Source organism: Brienomyrus brachyistius, unplaced genomic scaffold, assembly GCF_023856365.1.
Source record: "Brienomyrus brachyistius isolate T26 unplaced genomic scaffold, BBRACH_0.4 scaffold27, whole genome shotgun sequence".
NCBI classification, from domain to species: Eukaryota; Metazoa; Chordata; class Actinopteri; order Osteoglossiformes; family Mormyridae; genus Brienomyrus; species Brienomyrus brachyistius.
The window spans coordinates 3,866,158-3,875,909 of record NW_026042306.1 but is presented as its reverse complement, the minus strand read 5'-3'; positions in this window follow the sequence as shown (position 1 = coordinate 3,875,909).

Below are 9,752 nucleotides of genomic sequence, written 5' to 3'. Positions count from 1 at the left end.
TTTTGTTGCAGTAGGCTCTGCAGCATGTAGGGGCTGCTGTTCCATCGTCTGCACATAAGAGAACATGATTCACTTTATTTTTGTGCAAATTAGGTGCAGAGCACATAATGTATTAGTGGCTTACTAAATCAAGTGTATGGGAAACAATAATAAAATAGAAATACATTAAAGAAAGTTACAAGAGGAATCTCACCTGTACATCTTGCTGTAGGCGCTTGATATCCATATTTAGGTCCATCTGTATGTCTTCTAGTCGAGAGTAGGCCAACGGGGAGTGTTTAAAATGGCCTACAATCTTCCTTGCATTGGCCAGGGTCTCCGTCACGCTGCGCTGAGACAGCAGGCCCTCATGCACACAGAGTTGACAGGAATGGGCGACACAGCCCACACTCGGCACTCCCATATCCCTCATAGCTTTCTTCATATTTGCCGCGTTGTCACGCAAAATTACGTGGACCCGTTGCTTGTCAATTCCCCAGTTGTTTATCATCTTTTCCACCGATTGCTGGATGCGCTCTGCGGTGTGCGATCCGCGAAATTCCTGGACATGTAGGATCGCACGGCGTAAAACAAAACTTGAGCCAATCCACTGTGCGGTAAGGCTTAGTAGAGACATGGGAGCTACGGACGAACTCCAGATGTCTGTGGTGAACAAAACATAGGGTACATCTGATAACAGGACAAGTAGTTTGTCAGAAATCTTCTTATAAAGGGCTGGCAGAGCTTTCTCGGTGAAATAGTGGCGAGACGGCATTTCAAATCGAGGTTCTACGTGCTCCATAAGCATAAGAAATCCAGGGTTCTCTACAAAGGCGAATGGCAGGTCACTCATTGCGATCATTTGTGCTATCTTGGCTGTGATGTCCTGTGCCTTCGCGCTGTCACGGGGCATTTTTTCTCTCCTCTTCAAACTCTCCTGCAGTGTGAGCTGACTCGTCTTCGGCTGGGTTGCCTGGGTAAACTCGCTGTATTGTGTCGGGTGTTTGTTTTTGAGGTGCTGTATTAGGTTTGTTGTGTTAAATGTAGCCTTTTCCTTTCCACCACTTGCAATCCCAAGTTTACATATCTCACAGTTTGCTATGGCAATGTTGTTGTCATCAACTAATATAATACCTCCAGACCGCAGACATACTCGCGCTTTCCGCTTCAAGCTGCTTCTGTGTTCTACTTTGCCGGCATTTAACCAATAGCGTCTCTGCAACAAAGTGATGTCATGCCGCACGCGTTGCTGTTTCTGTGTGGAGTCAAGAGGTCTAACTCTGGGCCACCGCATAACTATAGATGTGTTAAAAAATAATGAGAATATATATACATATATATCCGAATCCTGATCGGGAGCTAACGTCCGATTCCGATCGAGTCTGAAACCACGTGATCGGGCCCGATTTCCGATCACGTGATCGGATCTGGACATCCCTAATTACTACTAAAATAAACATGTCCAGGTTCATGAATTAACTAGTGATCAGCATCCTCGGTGATGAGTGCACTCACAATGATTATCCATCCATCCATTTTGCAAACCGCTTATCCTTCTGGGTCGCACGGGGTCCGGAGCCTATCCTGGAAGCTATTTGCATGAGGCAGGGAACAACCCAGGACGGGGGGCCAGCTCATCACAGGGTACACTCACACATCATTCACTCACACACATCTGACTAGTTTTAGATTTGGTAATTTTGCTGGAAATTATACATAACCTCAACCTAGCTGAGAAGCAGCACAATCTGGAGGTTACAAAGCAGGCTTATCTCTGCTTCTGCACTTAATTAGGTCAAAATCATGTCACTCCACTTTTTCTCATGATAAATGTTTGGTATATATATCGAGTCATACTACATTAAAAATGTCAGTTTTTTATTTGCAAGAGAAATCGGGATCATACTGGGTTTTGTGATAGAGTAGCCCCTGCCGTTCAGCTCTGCTGTGACAAACAATCATATGGATTATTGTGCCAAGTTTTTTGGAAAGACAGATGTTTGTTTATTTTTCATAAATATATGGGTGATTTATTATGGGACAGAATCATTCCAGTACAAATAATGTTTAAATAATCTGCTTATAGTAATCAAGTAGTCCACTTACAGCATTCATTTTGGGTCTTCTTATACATGAGAACATATGGAAAAAATTAAAACTGTAATATATTTTTTTTTTACTGTACCTGTCATAACCTGCTCGTATTATCCTTGTGTGTGCCACGCCCCCTTATTAACCATGTGTTCTACCCCGATTGTAACCAGCTGTTTTCTGTCAGTTTGAATAGTCCTGTGTATTTAGTCTGCGTTCAAGTCTGTTTCCCCAGCCCGGTCATTGGCGTTGCCTACCGTGTGTGCCTTGCCTTGTCGCTTTGTTTAAATAAACCTCGTTTCCTGGATTCCCGTCTGCTTGCTCCTGATTCCCCGTTCCCTACTGCTCACAGTCGTCACAGTACCTTGATCACCCTATTTTGTCTTGCAGTGACCTACCTACTTCTGGCTAGCTACCTGAGGCCAATGTGGCATGCAAGGAAAATATGATGGGAAGAAGAAAGTCATTTTCTCTCAATGACAAATATAGCCTCATCAAAGCTTATGACTTCCATGCTTATCGCTTCTATAAAACTGAATTTAATAAACATAAGGATATGACGAATTCATGCAGATTACTAACTTCTGGCCGTCACAATTATGGCTCATACAATTGTGGGCGTAAATAAATGTCCACATAGTGGTGAAACTCCGGCATCCATGACGTATGCCCTACAATAACATACAGTATGTTGCTGTCATAATAAACTTAACTTAAATGAGACGGTCAGTATGATTTTCTGGAGAACAAATAATCACATAGATTAATCAAACCATCAGTAAAATAGTTGATAAATTAACCTACAGAAAAATATTGTTGTAAGTGGCTGCCCTAATCGCATCGCTATATCATTGAAATAGCGATATGACACTTTCTATCACAAAAAAAATGTATGCTAGTGTTATCGTGGACGATTGATATGGCACAACCTTATTGCTAATACTTAAAGTCCATCCATCCATCTTCCAAACCGCTTATCCTACTGGGTCGCGGGGGGTCCGGAGCCTATCCCGGAAGCAATGGGCACGAGACATGGAACAACCCAGGACGGGGGGCCAGCTCATCACAGGGTACACTCACACACCATTCATACACACATGCATTCCTACGGGCAATTTAGCAAGTCCAATTAGCCCCAGCATGTCTTTGGACTGTGGGGGAAAACCAGAGTACCTGGAGGAAACCCCACGACGACATGGGGAGAACATGCAAACTCCATGCACATGTGTCCCAGGCGGAGACTCAAACCTGGGTCCGAGAGGTAGTGTGAGGCAACAGTGCCGCCCCATACTTAGTACATGTACAATATAATAATCTATGCCACAAATGTGTCTGCTGGGGTGTGGCACGAGTAAATGGTGTCCTGTAGTTGTGTTCTGGGCATACAGCAGCTCTGGATATAACGGATTTTGGATATAATGGACTGTTTTGCCAGGTCCCTTGAAGTTATAACGTTATAACTGGATTTACTGTAGTTAAATATTGCGCACCTCGTTATCTTTGTTACACGTCTCTGCTCCCTCCCCCAACCCGGCTTGTAAGAGAGAAACAAGCTCAGGGCTGCCACTAATTCAGCGGGATGGTGAGTTGTATTTTTACACACTTTGTTTTTAGTTGTTTCTATATCGGCCCGTGAAAATATTGTTTTACATGAAATTGATTCATGGCACAAAAAAGGTTGGGGACCATTGTGCGTTTACGCACGTCACAAGACGGCCCCCAACCAGTCCGGGGAAATGATAATGGAATAAAACCAGCCCATGGTGGCAAAAAGGTTGGGGACCACTGCTCTACAGATACCTATGCAAAACAATCATTAAACTTATTAACTATATCAATTTCACTTTTAATAATAAGACTCTTTCAATCTTGCAGATTAGTGATTTTAGCTTTTAGAGCTCTTTTAGAGTCTTATAAGAAGACTGGACAAAAATAAGAAGATGCCCATGCTTGCAAGTCTCCTGCACCACCCTCTGTCTGACAAAAGACGTTGCAGGAGAGTTTTCAGAGAGCCCTACCAGAGTTTCCAGGGCTGGGTGGAATTAGGGATAAAAGGGTTCATGGTAAACCATGGTAAAATTCCTGACGGTTAAGGTTACATAAGGTAATGGCTATGTTATTATTTTAATGTTTATGCAAACAGAAGGTGTTAAGTGTTAAGTTTCTGATTTAAAACTAGACAATTACTTGTCACGATCACTAGCGAGCAGAACGGCGATCGTGTGGGTGCGGCGAGCAAGCAGCAGGCACACAGGCAAATACGGGGCAAAACTGGGGTTTATTACCGAAATGGGGGTAGGAGACGCTACACCACACCCTAAGCACAACAAACTACAATGACGGACAGGGGAAACGAGTCAGACCAGGACTTAAATACACAGAGACTAATCAAAGTAAGCGGACAAAGCTGGAGAAGATCAGGGAGGTACACGTGGGTAATCAGGGGGCGTGGCACACACGAGGAGCGGACGCGCCGGGCATGACAACTTTCTTGCACTGGTTGCATTATAATTATTTGCTCTAGTGGGTATCTGTATCACCTAGCAAATTAACTTGTACCAACAAAAAAGGAAACTTTTATTTTGGAGGCAAGGAAGAGTGGCAGTGTCTGGCACGCATGTGTGAAAACCGGGAAGAAGGCACTGGGAAGATGGCGACTCAGTTGAAAATAGAAGCTTTATTTGCTTAACTTAAAAGGTGTGTATGTTTTTATATTAACACTCCTAACTGAACTGTTTGGGAGCAATTATTTAAGTAGTCCATCATCCATCTGCAGATGTTAAACTTTAAATATTGTAACTATTTTTACAAAATCTAATAAGCAAAGAAAGCATAATATACAGTAGGTTTCTCTTGTCCAGTGCATTTCTTCATTGTTAATAAACAGTGCATATTGAATTGATAAAGGATTCAGTCTATTACAGAAGTAATGCAATGTACACCTATTTAGTATCCTATACTCTTCATATGTAAAGTATAAATGATGAATATTGGTTACTTGTCAGCTATGTTGATTTTTAAGACCAGCACATAAGATTAAAAATGTTCCTCCTTAAACAAACCTAGAGAAGGTCTTCACTTCCTTCATGTTAATTTTGCGTCCATAAATGATATGTTGACTGATTTCCTTCTGTGCACAATCGATGATGGTTCCAGCCATCCATCCATTCCATTCCAGCTTCTGGACATGAGGAAGAAAGCTCCAGTGCAGTGCATACATGTAGATCTCTTCCTCTGAATTGAGCTGGTCTGTCCTGTCCAGGTTGCAGAACATTGTATAGAAAAGGTCCAGCACTCCTCCAAAGACATCTCCACAGTCTCTTTATTCTAAATAAGTAGAGGAAAACAAGAAAAATATAGACAAGTTGTTGCTGAGGTTGTGTGGTTATCAATGAAAGATAGACAGAAAAGGATAAAACCTGCCACCAAATTAGATTTCCTACAACATTTCATGTTCGTAGCTTTTAATACCAGTGAGAGACCACACTAAATACAGAATGAATCTGTATATATTGCTTGTAAAACATTTTTGGTCAAGCTATAGTTTCAGTCGGTTCATATCTAAAAGTAATGAAGATATTATACATTTTTTTTCAAAGTTGTATTGCCTCTGGCTGTGCGTGCTGCTGCCAGTAAGATGGGAATTCCTGTTCAGGCCTCTGGTCGACACCATGAAGCGTGCAACTTCAATATTTTCTTTGCCCAAGTCAGACCTTTCTCATGAGGGCTCCTCGTAGATGCTGCTTCATGATCATCACCGTTTAGGCTTCGTTATTCCTTGCAGCATTAAGGTAAACAATAAGATGACTAAAGCCATAGATTCCTCCATAGACAACAATTTGCCATCTGTAATATGCAAAATTATAACCAAACTGCATCTGCTTATGTAGAGGTCTTAAGCTTCTCCAGTTTAAACAATAGTATGCAAGCATGTGTTACATGTAGGACTGGGCGATATGGGAAAAATCTCTCGATATTTTTTTATCAGCCAATATTGATATATATCACGATATGATTCAAATCACTGTCAAACCACCTTTTTATTGTATGTTTATATTTGTAGCATCACCATTTAAACTGTTAAAAAATATATAATTTTTTATATGGACACAAGCATTGTGCTAATTTAGTTTAAGTTCTTTCTTTGTATTATTTGTTTTTAAACTATTTACCTTTTCTAAATGACCTGATTTGAGTATCCTTTTTTATTTCTTAAATCCATTTTTTAGTAATTTTTTAGTTTAATATCATATCTATCTATCTATCTATCTATCTATCTATCTATCTATCTATCTATCTATCTATCTATCTATCTATCTAGTATATATATATACATTTTCTATATATACACACACACTCACATATATGTACACTGTGCATGCGTGTGTGTGTGTGTGTGTATATATATATATATATATATATATATATATATATATATATATATATATATATATATATATATCCATCCATCCATTTTCCAAACTGCTTATCCTACTGGGTCACGGGGGGTCCGGAGCCTATCCTGGAAGCAATGGGCACGAGGCAGGGATCAACCCAGGATGGGGGCCAGCCCGTCGCAGGGCACACTCACACACCATTCACTCACACATGCACTCCTACGGGCAATTTAGCAACTCCAGTTAGCTGACATATGTCCCAGGTTTCGCTGTCTTTGAACGCAGTAATTCACTGTAACAGAAAACGCAGATCCGACTGTACCATAAAGTCTTCTACGACAGTCCTTCACGACATGAGACCTATCAAGCAGCAACATGTCGTCTTTCCGAGTGCGCATGGGTACGCATTCTTGGAACAGAATGACTTAAGACAGATCGTGCAGCACTGTCAGTACCCTTTGCGTGCTGGCTGCACAATCTGTCTTAAGTCATCTTGCTCTCGCGAGGTTTTTGTACCATGTGACATGGTGACATGTGGTGACATTTTGCAGTGCTAGACAAAAAAATCTAACCATGATGCATTGCATCAGGACCAGAATGCATTGCTTTAAGACAGGGCTGTAAGTGGCTGCATGAAGTTGAACGCACCCTATTTTTTTCTTGTTGCCAATAGCAACCTATGACCACACCTAAGATTGGTGACAGAGAACATTTGGAATCAACACCGGGGGCATTTCAGATTTCAGCACAGACGGTTTGATTGTTACACTCTGGCAATAGCATCAAGATAAGTGTTATTAGCCCAATAAATCATGAAAACGAGGTTTAACATTTTCTACATGAAGGGCAGGGAGATTATCAGTCAATGTTTATGATTTAGTGTTGTTTTGTGCTATAGTATAGGCTGAAACCTGTGGTTATCATCAAAAACAAAATGCGGTAATCGTAAGTATTAACAGGAATGTTAAATCTGCATTTGCATGATTTCAGAAACTACTGAGAGGTATGAAGAGAAAGGATGACATCACTAGTTTCTTACACACAAAGAGGAGGGATCAGGGAGGAAAAGCAGACGTAGTTGCGGATGGCGAAAGAGGAGAAGGAGCAAGAAGAAGAAGATCAAGCTGAGCCAGGGCAAGAAGGTGAAACAGGTAAGCAGCAGAGAAAGTATGAATAGACATACACTCCAAAGCTGAGGTGCTAGGGAGGAGAGACTGCCTGAGTTCCCTGGATTTCATGTATTTTAACCATATATGGTACATGCAGTATTAGAGAATGTAACACCTGCAAATGTATAAAGAAACGGCTTTGATTTTGCCACCCCAACTGATTTCCATGCCACCCTCATGCCACCCTAAGAAAATTTCTCTAGATCCGCCCTTGTCGGTGAACAAGGGAATGTTACCTGGCTAACTAGCCCCAGGTAGCTTACATGCCCTCCCTTAGGCTGCTTTCCTCACACTGTTCAGTGAGTAAAAGTAGTTTCAGCATGAGGAAGAGCAGACTCATAACTTTAACCCTGCAGCTAAGATAATTGCATATTACAGCTTAAATGTAGCTTGAATGTTTCCTGGTCAACATTAGACAGAGGAATACAAGCCAGCTAACCCCTAGTCAGTGCCCCCCCCAGCGGAGACACCGGGTTGGTCTCATAAGCTGTTGATCTGAGCTTCTCCGAAGAGATGTTGAGGCACACTGTTGAGGCTCTTCAGGTGGGCCCCAGTCAGCAGGAGACAGCAGGTCCATCCAGAGCAGACTACAGCAGCAGGGATCAGGAAGAGGAATCCTTGAGATCCTGGGGTCCCTCACACATTAACAAGCAGCACGAAATGGCACTGAATAATAAACGTTTATGTCTGACACACTTGTCCTTTTTTAATTCCAAATACTATATTGGGAAATAAAAGAATAATCTCCTCCTTTTGCATACAGAATGAAATATTGTTATTTACATCTAAAATGGAGTAATGGAAGCCCCTAATGTTGAGGTTTTAAGTAACAACTTCCATTAATATTACCTTCAGCAGACCAATTAGAACCAACTTCTATATTGGATTTATCCGTGTGTATGGAGCCACCATTTTCAGAGTTACTGTGTGTTATGTCTGCTGTACAGCCCTGATGTGGTAGCTGCTGAAATCATTCACTGGGGCTAAGCAGAAACAGCAGTGTACTCCAACACCTTAACCTCCAGAAAGAGCCATGCAGCTCAAAGCCACGCAGAGAAAGCGTTGCATCAAAGGAAGATCAAAATGCCTGATCGTCATGAGAATTTCTCCACAGGGATCAATAAAGTGTTATTATTATATTTCAGGCTTACCTGGATTAAAGGGCATGTTGTTAGTGTATAGTGCTTAGAATGTTTAATTACTCTTATTTTCTTAACTTACATAATAGATGAGCCATCATATCCTTAATGTGTATTGATATATGCAAAGGGAGGAGAAGGGAACAGACCCAAGGTGCAGAGTAAGAGCTAATGTTGAGTAAAATAGCATTAGAGAAATAAAATTTACAATAAATTCATGGTTTTTGTCCATGGTTAACCAAAATCTTTTGGTTATATATGACCCAATCCACCAGATTAAATTATACCACAAGTAAGTGTTACACGTAGTTAGGAAATTATCTGCTGCTAGAACTAAAAGTTAGTCTTCATGTACAAACGTCTATGAACTGTGGTTTTCGTAGGTATTACATGCTTATACCCAGATACACTATATGGATAAATGTTTTGGGACACAGGAGCCAGGCCATGTCCAACATTAATGCCTGACCTCACAAATTATCTTCTGGATGAATGGGAAAAAAATCCCACAGACACCCTCCAAAATCTTGTGGTCAGCCTTTCAGGAACATTGGCAGCTGTTATAGCTGCAAGGGGGGACCAACTCCACATTGATGCCTAAGGATTTCATAGAATTTCCTGTAGGTATTATGGCCAGATGTCCCAGTACTTTTGTCCATAGAGTGTAGCTGGAAGACTCAGGTTAGGCTCAGCTGATGTGCTGCAGTGTCGGCTTAGTTTGCAGTGGCTTACAGGAGTTATGCCAAGTGCGGCTTATGCACGGCAATCAGGGTGTTGGCAAAAAGTAAGAGGAACGATTCATTTATGCTACCATTGGCCCAGTTACGCTCAGGCCTATGGTTGCATATCATAAGGCAACCGGTAAGGGTCCATGAACTAAGTTTTCCCGTTTTACAACAACTCTGTACATAAATAAGGAGCCTACCGTCCATTTTTGTGTCAATAACATATTTATTCACATTATGATTTTTTATGAT